The following is a 14,990-nucleotide window of genomic DNA, read 5'->3' as shown; positions in this document are numbered from 1 at the left end:
TTTTCCATCCCCGCCTGTACTCAGGAATTACATTTTTTCTGTTGCTGGTCTTGCTTAAAAAAAACAAATAATCACAGTCATACAGATGATACACTGACTGTAAATGTGTTTTTTACTGATCCTTGATGCACTAGCCTACTACTGGAATGTACTTAAAGATATCTTAGAAATAATTCACTTTTTGATACAGTTTAGAGGGAACACAGTCTTCAAAGCAATACCTAAATAACTATTAATTTAGAACCCGTCAGCTGAGTCAGGCGTGTGTCTCCCTTCTGTGAGAAACTACTCACTTTTTAAAAAAAAGTGAAATCACTTCTTAAAATTTTAAAGATTTATTAGACCTTTACAATAAAGCCACAAAAGGACTAAATAAGGAAAAATAACAGTGCTGGGAGCCCCCCCCCGTGCGGCTGCCTGCCACGTGGCTCACCCACAAAATGGCTGTTCTGCCTGTCACACCCACCCTGGCCCCTCCCAACGCCTGTCAGTCAACTCTTCTGAGTCGTTTATTGGTGGAGATTGCTTTCTTGCAACTTGATTGGAGGGTCAGGTGTTGCCATGCCGCGCCTCCCTAGCAACAAACTTTTCCATTCCCAAGTGCCCCATGGAAGAGGTGTATGCACACACCTTCCTTCTACCTAGGCTGTCTGGTGGGAACAATTTGGGATTGGGGGGGCAGAAAAGGTACTACGGGGAGAACAGAAGACATCTAAACAACAAACTACAATAACACAACTATACATGAACAATGCTTCTCTTAATATACACACAATATCATCCCTTAATTGCGAGAACCAATCATCTCATTATTTATCTATAACACTCCCGAGAGGTGAAAACACACACGCATGCACTTTGAAAAAATGGCAAAGAGAGGCTTTACTGACATATTTAAATGCATTCAAAGGCTTATATCAAAACAGGAAAGTACTGGCAGGATACAAAACTAACTAAAGATAAGTGGCATGAAGTTGAAAGTGAGGTTTTAGTCATGCTTTTAGTAAATGTGCAGGGATTCAGCATTTGGCATTTCTTTATTTTTGAGCGCTCAAATAATCATATCTTTGCTATTTAACACATGAGATTTAATCACATAGATTTGGTAAGTAAGTTGCTAGTTTACAATTATTAGTGATATAATGAAAATCACTTTTAAGACAGCAATTATAATAGTGTGGAAACATGGTTGGGTGAGGAGAAACCAAAATGTTCTTTTCATTACCAGCAGTTCAGTTTGTGGAGAACTGCTGGAAAACAACTCATTCCTTCACTGCCAGGGGAAATTGTGTTGTTTACAGAACAGAAGGAGCCAATCCCCGGCGGTGCGGACAGCGGCGGGGCAGAAGGAGCCGCGGTCGCAGCGCGGCCATGGCGGCCGCCCTGAGGGCGAGGGTTCCTGCCCCACCGCCAGGGCCCCGCCATGCCCTGCACACGACAGACGCAAACAGCGGCTGCCTGATTGTCCCCTGGGCTGTGCTGCTGGTGCTCATCTCCCAGAGGCACCAGCTTGGTCCCAGTTCCCTTTCAGGACAGCTTTTGTCCAAGCTGCCTTGGTACTGGCTGGGGCAGGCAAGTATCTGGAGCTCAGGCAGGTTCCTGGCTTGTCTGTCTGCCTGGCCAGATCAGCTTTGCTAACAGTGTCTGGGCAGGCAGAGATGCTGGAGTTACTTCCCTGGAGATGAGGTCCTGGCCAAGAGAGCAGGAGGTGTCACAGACACTGAGCAGCCAGACAGGAGGACCCCACACCCCCTCCCAGCAAGAGCAGGGTGGGATCCTTTCTCAGGTGTAAACCTTGGGAGGATCTTTGCTAACCAGACACTGTCTTCCCTTTCCTCAGTGGAACACTTGCATACAGAGAAAGATAGAGAAGAAGCTGATAAAAGATCATGTTCTGGAGCTGGAGACAGCTGTCACCTCCCGAGCCCTGCAGGACAGGGTCTTTAATCAGGACTGTTATAAATGGGTAACACGATGGTTGGCTCTCACAATTAAGAGATTAATCTACGTGTATGTTAAGAGAAGTTTTATAGCAGTATAGTTATGTTGGTTTTGTATATTCTCCCCATAGTCCTCTTTCCCTTCCCCCTTGCAGTCACTAGTTGCGCGGGAGGGCAGGCTTGTTACTAGGAGGTGCGGCATGGCAACACCTGACCCCTAATCAAGCTGTAAGAAAGGGATCTCCATCAATGGACGGCAAAGAAGGAGTTGACAGACAAGACTTCAGGAAGGGCCAAAGGTATAAAAAGTAGAGCATCAAATTTGTAGACAAGTATGTGGTTGCTGGTAACAGAGATTTCTAGTGCTGTAATTTTTCCGTATGATATAAAATTTCGACAGCAAACCGAATTTTATTTCTATATCTTTTATTGTAAATAAAGCAAGCAGCCCTGGGTGGCCAGGGAGTCACTGCTCCACTCATGGCACACACCACTTACAAGTTTGGCAAAGTACATACACTGTTTTTAAGCCTACAAAGCATTTTCCAGTGTGCTTGGTTAGTCTGGATCAGCAAATATCAATAAGCTGGGATCAGTAATTTCCTAAACTTTCCAGTTGGCTTCCTGTCCTTCTTGTGGTCGTCTGGAGGGAGGCCTTACACTAGTGCCTGCTACATGATTTTGTCAAGTGCATCAAGCTTTTTATTATACATAAGCATTTAGTTGCTTTGTTGCAATATCTCTTAGCTTTACCACAACTTCCTCTATTTTATTCTAAGCATCAATCTTCTTGCTACCTCATCTCTTTTACTTTACTACTTTTATTTCGATGCTTTATTTGGCTATTTGGTCAGAAAGTTTCAAAACCGTTCTTTGTGTCCATTTTTGACACAGCAGATAGAAGCATTTGCTGATTCCATTGCCAATTGACATGAATCACAAAAACATTTTTCACACTTATTCAGTCCTTTGTTGTATTTTTGTTAAGGTTTAATAAGCCGTTGAAATTTTAAAACCAAGCATCGTTTCTTGCAGGACATGTCAGAAACTTGTTGAGGGAGTAGGGACTCCCATCCCCATCTCCACGTGCCCCATGGGGAACACCCAGCCATGTCCCCTTCTCCTGAGAGCTCCTTGTGTCTGCAGAGCTGGGAATAGCCTGGACTCCAGAAAGGGTCTGGTCCCAGTGGCTGTGACACGCTGCATGTGAGCAGCGGAGTGTCCTCCCTTCCCCAGCACCACGCTGAGCTTTGGCCTGCTCAGCTCCCCACAGCATTTCAGCACGGACTCAGAGGAGACGCAGTGGCTGCCAGACAGCCGCACCAAGATGTTTGAAATACACTTTGAAACCACCCACAGGCCAGCGGGTGATGTGCATGTGCTGCTGCCCATGGAGGTATCGCAGCTCTTGGGGAAGGCAGGAGGCTGGGCACAGCAGCAGATGTCACCAGCGCTCTCAGCAGAATTCGTCGTTTACAGAAGGAGCCGATCCCCGGCGGTGCGGACAGCGGCGGGGCAGAAGGAGCCGCGGTCGCAGCGCGGCCATGGCGGCCGCCCCGCGGGCGGCTCTGAGGGCGAGGGCTCCGGCCCCACCGCCAGGGCCCCGCCGCGCCCCGGGGCCGCTCTGAGGGCGAGGGTTCCTGCCCCACCGCCAGGGCCCCGCCGCGCCCCGGGGCCGCTCTGAGGGCGAGGGTTCCTGCCCCACCGCCAGGGCCCCGCCGCGCCCCGGGGCCGCTCTGAGGGCGAGGGCTCCGGCCCCACCGCCAGGGCCCCGCCGCGCCCCGGGGCCGCTCTGAGGGCGAGGGCTCCTGCCCCACCGCCAGGGCCCCGCCGCGCCCCGCGGGCCGCTCTGAGGGCGAGGGTTCCTGCCCCCACCGCCAGGGCCCCGCCGCGCCCCGGGGCCGCTCTGAGGGCGAGGGTTCCTGCCCCACCGCCAGGGCCCCCGCGGGCCGCTCTGAGGGCGAGGGTTCCGGCCCCACCGCCAGGCCCCCGCCGCGCCCCGCGGGCCGCGCTGGCGCCAAACTGCAGAGTCACGGCTGCGAGGAGTTAGAGTTAGCTGACGATGTATCTAAGAAAGGAAATTGCTTTGATTCAGCCTGTGCCTAAATTCATGTATATAAAACAAAAAATCTGGAGATGTTTCTTTTTTTCATTAAGAACTTCATATGAGTGCTTACAGGTCAGTATGCGTGTGATGCATCTCACAGTAATTCTTTTTTTTTAGAAGGCTGCCGTAGCAATGCAGCTCTTACAGCAGTACATGTTAAATCATCTCCAATTTTTAAAAGAGTAGTTATGGTAAAAAGAGGCATTAGATAACCCCTCTATCCCTCTAACCTTGCCTCTTGCCAAAATGTAATTGAAGAAATAAGAGAAAAAAGGAATCTCATTTGGTTCTGATCCCTTGCAGAATTCTGTAGTCAGAATGCTCAGTGTATGTGATTCTGAGTTTCAACATAAATCTGTTATAAATAAGAAGCTTGACTAGGCCAATATTCAAGCAGCAATCAATTTATTAATTAATGTGGTAAAGTATGAGCAAAACAGCGCTGGGTACAGTGGGGGAAGTTTTCCCTCCAGCTGCACACCGATGGTTGTGGCTTACAGGTAGGGGTACACATAAGCTTTTCTCAGCAGTTTCTATTCCCAATTTTTACGTCACAATTCTATACGCTAATGTGAGTTAGTTTTTCTCAGGATGTACCCCAGAAAGGAGTATCCCCAGATGGTGGGGTCCGACTTCGAAAGAAGAAAGAGGCCTCCCAGCTGGTGCGGTCCAGACTCCAGATGTGGGCCCACCTTTTAATTGCAAAGACTATAAATCTCATAACAGTGGTGTCCAGCTTCCCTTGGTCGAAGCCATCAATCCTTGGGTTGATGTTCATCTTCCTTTCTCAAGCAGCTTTTTACTGTTTTGCTAAGGTGTTGAGATAAGCATGTTTCCTTTACATATATTTTAAAGCTATCGTTTCAAAGCTCCTTACTACAAGCAATATTCTAAAATTATACTTCAAAAGGTTATTATTGCAAAGCTGTTAAATGCTTAGCTACGTGCAGAAAGTTCCTGTCCAGCAGCAACATCCTTAAAGCTTTAATTCAGATGCTATAAAAGTTAATTGCAAACAAAGGATAAGTTCAAAGGCCTTCTTCCATGCTTTACTCCCTCAGTTATTTTTTGTTTTTAATTGTCCCATGATCAGTTTCCACACATGTCACAATCACAAGTGGACATGCTGCCTGTATGTACCTGACACGAAACACAGCTTTGTATCTCACACATTTCTTTATGCATTGTGATGCATATAATTGCCTGAAACTTAGCATTTCAAGACTCAGTGTAGGTTTTGTTTGTTCTTCAAAATATAAATAAAATTACTAGAAAGGAAAATATCTTATGTAATAATGAAAGAGTAAAGGGGCATGCATGTGTTATGCATGTGAGAGAAAAGGTATAAAGAGCTAGGAGGAAAGAGGTGACGTTGTTGGAGCTAGCAGGCCGTGCTGTGAAAGGAAGGAGTCTGTATTGTGTGGTGCTGCTCATGGGATTGCCACAAAGAAAAGGCAGAAGGCTTTAATACACTGCTAATGTTTGCTACCATCTTCAGCGCCAGCCTTTTGAGTCCACCGTCAATCGGGGAAAGGGAGATAAGGGATTCAATTAGCATCCCACGTAAGGAGCGAGCGACAACATGGCGCTGCTCTCCCCCTGGGTCACTTGAGCTCCTTGCATGCCCCAGCAGGCTTCCTGGTGCCTCTGACTGCAGATCCAACTAAGATCCAGTCATGTTGGGAGATAAAATCCTGAAGTAGCTCCATAGGTGCTTTGTTGCTTTGTCCCTGTGAGTTCTGCAGTGCCACAGACTGTAAACCTGCAGGTTTTCTAGCCAAACCTGCTTATATTATAGCCCTTTAGATCTGCTTATATTTTATACTGCATTGACAATATGTAGATACTGTATTAGCAATAAGTTTAGTCATAATGATCCATATAATCAGTGTCATACATTTCCCTTCTGACCAAGAGTCTTCTCTCTACGAGTCAGCCACAATCCCAGTGCTATCTGGGCCTAAGTACCACCAAGGTAATGTGTTTGCTACTAGACTGTCATCCATGATCATCACAAGGGTGTCATTGGCTTCGTGACATGGGTTAGGAGTATTAGCTATCCAATTCCAGTGGCAAGGGACATGGTGGGACTTAAGTAGTGGTTAAGGCTGGCTATAAAAATTCCAGGTGCTCAACAGAGGTGGACTGAATCCAGTTCTCTGACATGAACAGGGTCATCTAGGAGAAGAAGAAGACTGCAGAGGATCTCATGAAATTAGCACCATGTACCTGGGTTAAGAGCTCAACCTTCACAGATTTCTTCACATAAGACATTATTTTCCCTGCTTTATTGGTAAACAAGCTGTGCCAATGCCAATCCTCAAGGTTCTTATCACTCAGTAGGTTTTTCAATTCAGACTAAGTGAAATTCCATGTGACTGCATGTCAAAGCGTTTACTGGCTTAGCATAAAAAGACTTCTTCATAAAGAGCTTTCCAGTTTCAGGAAGAATTTCAGGACTGAACTTCTCAAGGTTTGTCTTCTGAAGAATATATGGATGATTCAGTTTCTCTATCCTCAGCTGAATTTGCAAGGTCAGCAGTACCACTGGGCAAGAAACCACATCATTCCCTTCATACAGCTATAGAAATAGGCACTTTAAAAAAAAAAACCAAAAAAACCCCAAATTTTTCTGCTTAACATCTGTAATCCAGAACAGGAGAGAAGTGCTTAATGGAATCATACACCTATAAGAAAAGTAAATGAGGGCTATTATGAATAAGGCTGTTGCATGATTTGCAGAGGTCCCAGGATGAGGGAAGAGATGAGAATCTTGACTCCATGTTTCAGAAGGCTGATTTATTATATTATGATATATATTATATTAAAAATGCTATATTAACACTATACTAAAAGAACAGAGAGAAAGGATTCATCAGAAGGTGAGACAGGAATAGAAGGGAATGAATAACAAAGGCTGGTGACTGACCAGAGAGTCTGAACAGCTGGATCCTTGATTGGTTATTAAGTAGAAACACCTCACATGGACCAATCCCAGATGCACCTGTTGCACTCCACAGCGGCAGATAGTTATTGTTTACATTTCTTTCCTGAGGCTCCTCAGCTTCTCAGGAGAAGAAAATCCTGGCAAAAGGATTTTCATAAAATATCATGGCGACATAAGGCCATTTGGAAATCACATGGAACTTTGGAAATATGGAACTTTAGGAAATGCCAGATAATTTTATTCTTCCTCCTTCTGGGTGCATCTCAGAGAGTGTTTTTCCCAGGGGAGGAGGAGCACACTAAATACAGGCAGCATGCAGAACTGCTGAGAGGGAAAAAAATCAAAATAGAGGAGATGCCCTGGAAGCTGCAGGGACAGTGGGGATCTGCCAGCACTGCCCTGCTGACCACAGACCCTTCCCAGCAATGACACAGGAGCCCAGTGATGTGGGGAGTATTTGCACCTCGCCTTCACTGCGGTGAGAGGCAGGGAAGGAGCCGTACCTGAGATGTCGCAGTAAACTGCTCGCTTATAGACCCAGGCTTCCTGGGGCGTGAAGAACACGCTGATTTCAGCCGAGCACTTCGGCCAGATCTCACCCTCCTAAAGCAGAAGGAGACAGCAAAACATTTCTCTTCGGACATCACATTTCTTGTTTTCAACCACAGTCCTGTAAGCTGTTATTTAGATAATCAGCAGCCCTCAAGAGAACCTCCTGGCTCAAAGCCTCTGCCACAGCTGAGCGAGAATCCACCAGCCACCGCAGGCAGCTTTTCCTGACACAGAACTGCTTGGGGGAGGCAGGTAGAGATGGGATGGTTTACTTTCTCTAAGCCATTCAAAAGCACCACTATCTCCTGAAGCCATACATTAGTTTTACCCTTGGGCAAGGTATGTCACTGAAATGGATCCTTCAAACCTACCTCAGCTTCAGCTGATCCTCCTCTCCCTGAGTATCAACAGGCTTCCACTGGAAGCGGGCTGTGATATCACTCTGGTTGTGGATGAGCACAGCTGTGCAGTTTGACAGGAGCAGCTCCACAGCAAAGGGCTGACCTGAGCCACGGGCTTCCAAATGGATCAGAAGATCACTTGTTGTTCACTCCACACTTGCAAGCTCAACCTGTTAGGATAAAGCACCCATTACTTCATCTCTGTGCTGAAAAGTTCTGTACAGAGTCAGCAGATCACAAGCTCCAGGGACTCTGTCACTGCACCCAGGCTCTATTTCATCTACTTCAATATTTAATTCCTGAAGTTCAGAAATTCTTTAAATCCCTATCAAGCAGGATTCAACATGCTCTGTAGGACTCTGGCAACAGAGAACAGCTGGCAAGCACATTGCAAAAGGACACCAGACTTTACTGGATATTTATTTTGGTAGTGACGCAACCAGATCTGGAAATCCCAGAGAAAAACTGTGCACGGATTTACAAGTTCCTGCCTACATATTTGCACAGTCAAAAGCAGCAGCCCATTTGAACAGCATCTGAGGAAACTGCTTAAATAGCTTTGGCAGGCTTTGGTGGAAGCTCCTCTCAGACCCTTGCATTTCACAGAAGAAAAGTTAATTTGCCTTTTGACCTCTGCTTTGCCAAGGAAAAAATCAAAGCCACTCAGCTGCCCCAGGCAAGACAGCAGGTCTGTGCTGCATTCCTGACCTCAGCTCCTACACCAAGATCTCTGAGATCAAGTAACCCTCAACTCACCACCAGCCAACTGAACTGGTTTCCTTGCAGATACGGTGTCAAAAATGCATTACCCTCTCCAGTTCAGCCAACAGGAGAAACAGTGATTGTCTTCTGAGACTGACAGGAACAGCACAGGCTGTCCTGTCCTGTTGTGTCCAACATGGGACATCTCATGAGAGGACCACTGGAAATGCACGTGCTTGTGGCTTTCCAGAGAATGGCTCTATTTGGCTGACAGTGGTGAGTAAGCATTTCAGAAGCTGCTTGTGCTCAGGAGGGTGCAAGCCAGCTACCAACATGTTCCAGCACCCTCCAGGAAATCTGGGACAGAGAAAGCTCCAAGGCCACTGAAAGCAAGAGCAGATACCATCCATCCTGCTCACTTCCAGCCAGGGCTGCAGGGCAGCAGCTGCAATGCTCTGGTTCCTTCTGTTGCTCTTTTCCAACTCTGTTACCATCCAAAGGTGTTGTGCACAAGGATAGATGGGCTGCCTCACCTCTGGGTGCTCATCTTCTGGGTGCTGTAGTTGACTGTGTTGTGTTATTTGGTTTGTTTCTGTTTTCCTCCATTTATGGGTTCACCCTAAGTTTCCTCCCCTTCACCAGATGCCAATCCTATCCCCACACCCCCCAGTTCTCCAGAAACTTCCCTGCCAATCCTCAAATCCCCTCCCTGGCACCTTGTCTGTCACTCAGCTCTCCGTCCCCTTTTTGGAAGCTTCCACTAAGGGCATCGAGTGATTGGTCAAGGGCCAGGGGTCTCTCCTACTAAGTTCCCTGATAAGTTGTTGTCTTTGTCAGTTATTTCTTGGTTTACGCCCCTTTATCCCCTCATTGGTGCATGGCTGAACTCCTCCCTTGTTTCCACCCCTCAATAAAATGTGCTGCTCCCACCGTCTTGGGGGCTTTTCCGGAGTTGTATCTCCTAAGGCTGGCAGGTCTTTGTAGCTTCTAATAAAAGCTTGCACTAAATACTCTCTGGATTGTCTACTCCCTTCCTTCACCATCATTGGCCGTGTCTCTCCGAGGAAAGGGCTAACAACCCTTAGCTGCCCTTCTGCACTCCCGAGCACAGAAGAGTGTCCCCTGCAGTTGCAGCGTCAGGGCTAGCAGGAAGGCACCAAGTGGTCACTTGGTGGACACTGCGACAGATTGGACACACTTGGAAGTCCTGCTGGTCAGGGAAGTCCAGGATAGCTTGGGCACCAATGGCCCAAATTGGCACAATGAACTCTTCCCTTTTGTTGGTGCAGAGGAGCTGGTGGAAATAATCCTGCAGTAAAAGAAACTGTCTCAGCACAGGGCATTCATCCCCATCTTAAGCATGGGCAAAGAGTATCTCCCAGTTCTAAATCCAGTGCAACTCCACCAAAACCAGCAGAGGTCCTCAAAACCCAGGCCAGATGCCCTGAATCCAGCCTTGCAGGCTCATTTTCCACTGAAGACACCAATTTCTTGGGCCCTCTACACTCACCTTGTTCTGCCCAGAGGTGAAGAGGATGCAGTCATATAGAGGCCCGGTGGCACCTTGCGGCATATGTCATTGGGGCCCACCAGCAAGGTGACCTTCAGCAGGTGAGGGACCTGTGCAAATGACATGGAATGACGGTTTTGCCACTTGTGGAGACAGGTGGACATGCCCTGATGCCATCCTTAACTACCCTTCTCTGCTCTTTTCTTCCAGCACAGTGTTGAGCCTCCACATCATGGCACTCACCTTGTCCCTGTTCCTCAGAACCACCGGCACTTCACAGACCTCACTGGGGTGTAGTTCTGAAACACCACCTCTGGTGGGGAAGGCAGAAATGAGCTGTGCTCTGAGTCAGCTGCTGAGAACTGCAAGGAGAGGCAAGAGCGAGCAGGGAGAGCTGGTCAGCTGCTGGGAGGAAGGTTCATGAAGGAGAATCTTACACTGATCGCCAGTGAAGTACAGACTCTGGGTGAGTACATCTGCCCAGCCCGCACTGGGCAAACAGTGGCTGATCAAACACTCCCGGAGCACACTGAGCAGGCTCAAGCCAAGCTGCTCTTTTGGCATCCTCCTCAAATATCACATCAAACGGCAAGGGCAGGGAAAGGCTACCTTGTGATGGGAGGTCTCATGCTTGTCTTGAGGCTGCACAGTCTGAGGCAGACTTAGCTTCTTAGCTCTGGCCAGCCTCTGCTTGGTGGGGAGAGACATCTCCTTCTGGAAGGCAGAGGCAGTCAGCCTCAAAAAACAAAAAACAAAACAAAAAGGCAGCAAGTGTGGGGGCCAGAGATCCAGCCAGAGAAAAGCACAGAGCTGCTGGAGGGCCAACCCCTGAGCCACTGACTTTTTAGTTAGGGTGAGCAAATACCACTCCCTTTATGTTGATCTCCCAATACTCATAGGTCCTTCCTTTTGTGTTCTGCCCCGAGGCCTTATCCTATTGGTTACCAGTTTTGTCCCATCCATTGCGTTCCCTATATAATCCCCTGTTTTTCCCTGACTTGCAGAGTTGCTGTTCCTGGCTCTTCTTTGCAGAGGGCCCTGCTCTTAATAAAGGCTACTTCTCTGTGGAATGCCATACAGAGCTCCAGTCTCTTTTCTCTGTGTTGTCTGAAGAAGGAAGCTGAACATCACACGCTGGGCTGGGAGAAGGACGTGCCTGTGCCCCTGAGCCATCCTTCTCAGGAGGCTCTTCAGGAAGGTTGCGGCACCCTAACCACTACCACCCAGCTGCTGCGGCAAGCAAGAGCCTAAGAAATGCCCTTGTTCCTAGAGGCTTTTCTTGTTCACTTGCTACTGATGAGTAATTTGGGATCACAGCCACTAGGACAGTCACTTCCAGCCACTGGAAGCCCTGGAAGTTTCCTGCTGAAATACTTAGCATCTGTAAATTAATAATACAGAGTGCAATACACACTCTAACCACATGGCTCTGTCCCATTAGCTTCTCTGTGATTTGATGGGACATGTTTGGGGATTTCTGCTCTTTGGGCATTTGTTTCCTCTTACATTTCATTGGATTGAGGCAGTTGTTGCATATAGGTTTTATGGGTAATTTTTTTCCTCCACAGAGAGAGTAGAAAAGAATACAGGGAGAATAGAATAGAATACAACAGCACGCTTAGTTGGTTTATTAACATCAACGAGTTAGAAAGTAGTAAGTAGCTATGGAACTGAAGAAAAGGGAATATTAATAGACCATGATAAAACATTCCACAGAAAACACAATTATGCTAAAGAGTATCCTTCTCCTTTCTGCAAAAGGACCATCACAGGAGGCATAATCAGGGTGGTACAGAAAGCTGCATCAAGAGCTTGTGGGGGGAAAGAGAGTTCTTTGTGTTGTAATGCCTATGGAAAAATCTGTGCAGTGACAGAGCTCTTGTAAGAGCTGTAAATTGGTACAAGGCCTTCAGGATTAAATTCAAGCTAGAAGCATCCCTGCTCCCAGAGCAGCAACTTTTCTGTCACTGCTCTTGGACTGCAGATTCAGAAACGAGCAAAACAGACCTCAGCTTAGAAAACCTAAAAGCTCATTTTGGGTTCCTTGAACACATTCAGGATGTCCTAGATTGCCAAGCAAATTGTATTCTATGTGCCATCTGTATGGCAGTTGTCTGCTGTTAAGTGGGCAGTTTTCCTTATCTTCTATGACCCTGTCCTCCCTGTGGAGAGACATCTGCTGCTAATAGACTATTGAACGTCACTGCATGACTGATAAAAACTACAGGATCCCATTGTGAGATGCTCCGCCCAGAGGGAGGAACCAAGTATTCCTACCCAAATATAATCTTGAAATTCTGGAACACCAGCACAGTTTTCTCCACTGGATTTCCCAGAGGAACAGCTGCTTTTTCCACTAGATCCTCAGAGGAAGACTACACCTTTCTACAAGATCACTGCTCCAACAGAATCACACCTAACACTCCAGGAGGACTGCAACCACAATTCCAATTAGACTGCTACCAACACCCTGACTAACAGGTTTGTCAGGCTGTATTCTGACTCTGTCAGTGTTGTTTTAGTTTACTGTATTGTTTATTTTTGTGGTTGTGTTCGAGGGTCCCAGGGCCAAGAGAAGAGATGAGAATCTTGACTCCATGTTTCAGAAGGCTGATTTATTATATTATGAGATATATTATATTAAAAATGCTATACTAAAACTATACTAAAAGAATAGAGAGAAAGGATTCATCAGAAGGCTAGAAAGGAATAGAAAGGAATGATAACAAAAGCTCATGACTGCTCAGAGCCTCGACACATTTGGATCAATGATTGGTCATTAAGTAGAAACAATCCACACGGACCAATCAAAGATGCACCTGTTGCATTCCGCAGCGGCAGATAATTATTGTTTTCCTCTGAGGCTTCTCAACTTCTCAGGAGAAAAAAATCCTGGTGAAAGGGATTTTCATGAAATATCACTGTGACATATTTTATCTTTTTATTTTCTTCCCTAATAAAGAATGTTATTCCTGCTCCCATATTTTTAGCAGAGACTCCCTTAATTTCAAATTTATAACAATATGGAAGGAGGAGGCTTACATCTTTCCATTTCAAAGAGGCTCCTGCCTTCCTTAGCAAACACCTGTCTTTCCAAACCAAGACAGAGGAATCACCTGTATTATACATGTAAATACTTAACATGAAAAAAACAAGAGCCTCAAAAAGACAAAACAGCTTGGTAATTTGTAGAAAGAAACCTTGATCAAAAATAAAACATGTTAATAGATTGGTCTGAAAGTGACATTTGTTGTATTGTGTTTTCTGTAGTTTCAGTTATAATGGTTTGTACTGATGTTCCCCATTATAATGGTCCTGTCCCTGTTGCCTGCTCCCTCCCTCCTCCTCCCTGTCAGTCTCATTGCCTCCACCCCTGTCCCCCTTAAAAATCCTTAGTCATTCCCTCAATTCCTCCCCGGTGCCCTGTCTGTCACTCAGCAGACCATCCCTTCAATGCAGAAACTTCCACCAGGGGCATTGAGTGATAAGCTCTGGCACTGGGGCCCTTCCCCTGAAGTACCCTCACTGGTCCCTTTGAGTGTCTGTATTCCCAATCCCCACACCCCCAAATGTTCCCTCTGGTGGATGGGCGAGCCCCTCCTCTGTTTCCACCCCTGTTTATATACTGTTGCACAATGCAGCTCTGGGTCTTCTGTTGGCTGATTCCCCTGGGTTGTGGATGTCTTTGAAGCCTCTCGCAATAAACCTGGACTTAACCCCCGACAGGAGTCCGCTCCTTTCTTCCGCCTTCATTGTCCGTGTCTCACCCATGCAAGGCCAAAAGCCTTAGCTGCCCTCCCGACCTCCCGAGGAACGGGAGAATGTCCCCCGCTGTCCGCTGTGCCAGAGTGAGCCGGGATCTCCGAGTTGGACACACGGAGTGGCACAGTGACAGACATTCACAATTTTCCTGGTGATATTGTGCACTGTACTGTAACAGTGGGTAATAACTGGACATAGCCAGTAGGATAACGGGATATGCTTTTCAAACTTATTCTTAGTATTCATTGAATTATTCATTGAATTCTCATCCTTCTGTACATTTCAATTCTGCTGTAAACTTCAGAGACATTTTTTCACAAGCTTCTAACAGTTTACTCTGGATCCATAATTACTGAGACCAAATTGAGTCAAAATGCCAAGTGGGATTATTCTTTCTCAAAGTCTGGAGTCACACAGAATGAAGCAGTACTTAAATCATCTTGTGCATCCCATACACATAACAGTCCAGTTACTGACCATGTGCAATAATTTTTTACTTTTGCTACAAATTACCTTAAAGAATAAGCTATAAATAATATCTCAAACCTGTTTAAATTTAGGGATGGCACTGCAATTACCCTAAAAAATTCTAAGGGTACCTAGTGCTGTTGCAGTAATACAAGAGAACTGTAAGTGTGTATTACTAGTTGTCATTCATACTAGGTAAAGATGGCTCAGCTGAGCTTTACGAAACAAGAAACAAGTCATGGAGAGTTTAAATGATGGAGTTGGGACAGTGTAGCCAGTCTGCTTTTTATGAGAGATGCTCTTAAGCAGTGGCAGTAGTAATGTACTCATCTCCTGTAACTTTGCTCCTTGGGATCCTTGGGATCTACTATCCACCTCTGTGATTTTTTCTGACCTTTTTTTTTTTTTCATTTCTTCAGTTGAGTACCAAAAGGAAACACAGAACTACCATTTTACTACCAAAATAATATATATATTTTTCAAACTAAAAAATACTCATAGCTTTTAGAAAACACAACAGAAGTGTTGGAATGTATAAACAATACAAGATATTGAATGGTATTTTTACATTATACTACATCAGCCAAACAAATGGATAGTA

Source organism: Motacilla alba, chromosome 11 (assembly GCF_015832195.1).
Source record: "Motacilla alba alba isolate MOTALB_02 chromosome 11, Motacilla_alba_V1.0_pri, whole genome shotgun sequence".
Taxonomy (NCBI): domain Eukaryota; kingdom Metazoa; phylum Chordata; class Aves; order Passeriformes; family Motacillidae; genus Motacilla; species Motacilla alba.
Note: the sequence above shows the minus strand (reverse complement) of the source record.